The 1,576-nt window shown below is 41.9% G+C and overlaps 1 protein-coding gene across 1 annotated transcript in view; it reads left to right on the forward strand.

Moving 5' to 3' along the window:
• Ppp6c (protein phosphatase 6 catalytic subunit) overlaps nucleotides 1-1,576 on the forward strand; it is a 69,834-nt gene that overhangs the window by 33,930 nt on the left and 34,328 nt on the right. The gene's annotated exons all lie outside the window — the stretch shown is intronic.

The following is a 1,576-nucleotide window of genomic DNA, read 5'->3' on the forward strand; positions in this document are numbered from 1 at the left end:
CACACACACACACAGAAATGAAATAAAATGCAAGCCCTTTAAAAATAGAGATTTTAGTCCATTTTTATCATTGCGTTTTATGTGGGTCCAGAAGAAAACTTGATAACATTAAGCACCCAGTAATTATTTGTTGCATGGAACCACTCTAAATATTCAAGATAGTAGTCTGAAAAAACTCAGAAAACTGAATTCCAGATCTGATTCAGTAGCTTTGTGCCTTAATCTTTTTTTTTTTTTTTTTGGTGTGGCATGCTCAGCCCGCCCTGGGGGGCGGGGCTGGCATGGCATGTGGATGCTGGGGATGGAACTGTAGTCCCTGCACTTGCCTAAGCTTGCCTCAGCAGGCACTTTAGACTCACCATTCCCTGCCTTAATCTTTTTAAATCCTAGTCTTAGCATCTGAGGTAAACAAGAGATTTTGGCATAGTTGGTTTTTGGCTCCTTGATTTTGTTTCATTTATTTATTTTGCGGTACCAGGGGTCAAACTCAGGACCTTATGCTTGCCAGGCAAGCACTTATTCCACTGAGCTATCTTCCTGGCTGCATAGTTGGTTTTTTTCTTTTCTTTTCTTTTCTTTTTTTTTTTTTTTTACATTTATTTATTTATTATGTGTGTGTGTCTGTGTGTGTGTGTGTGGCCAGCTCAGCCCACCAGGGGGCGGGGCGGGCTGGCATGTGATGCTGGGGGATTGAACCGTGGTCCCTGTGGTTTACTAAGCTTGTTCCAAGTAGGTGCTTTAGACCACTGAGCCATCTCACCAGCCCCTGCATAGTTGGTTTTTAATGCAAACCACAATTTCGTAACTGAAGAAACTCTTGGAGGCCATCTTTCATTGCAAAAGTAAGAGCATTTCATTATCAAAGCATCTGTTACCACTGGGACTGATGGATATGTTATAGAATCATGCACTGGTTTGTTGAAGGACTTGGTTGTAGGACTGGAGGTTACAAGGTTAGCAGACTAAAAGGAAGACCTTGTCTTTCAGGTGGTATTTGAAGATCAAGAATTTATCAAAGGGTCAGGGATATAGTTCAGTGGCACAATGCCTACTTAACAAGCACAAAGTGCTCAGTTTGATTTTTTTGTTTTGTGTTTTTTTTTTTGTTTGTTTGTTTTGTGTTTTTTTTTTTTTTTTTTGGAAGGGTTTACAGGGTGTTCAGGGTCTTACTACTAGATCAGACTTGTAGTGATCTGCCTGCTTACAACCTCCCAAGAGCTGAATTTACAGGTACCTGCCACCACACCCAGCCTCAATTACTGTCTCAGTGTGCCCTGGGGGCAGGGGCAGGGCCAGCATGATGGGCCCAGGGATCGAACCCCTGGCCCCTGCACCTGCTTGCAGGTGCTTTTTCTTTTTTTTTCCTTTCTTTTTGGTACCGGGAATTGAACTCTCTACCTTTCCTTTACCAGGCAGGCACTTGTGCTGCTAAGCCACTTGCAGGCACTTTAATTCACTGAGCTATTTGGCTGGCTTCATCCTTAATTTTAGATGTTTTTTTTTTTTTTTTTTTTTAATGTATTTAGTACAGGGTCTACAGGGTCTCATTACACAGATTGGACTCGTAGTAATCCTC

This window comes from Octodon degus, unplaced genomic scaffold, assembly GCF_000260255.1.
Source record: "Octodon degus isolate 3935 unplaced genomic scaffold, OctDeg1.0 scaffold00138, whole genome shotgun sequence".
Lineage (NCBI taxonomy): Eukaryota > Metazoa > Chordata > Mammalia > Rodentia > Octodontidae > Octodon > Octodon degus.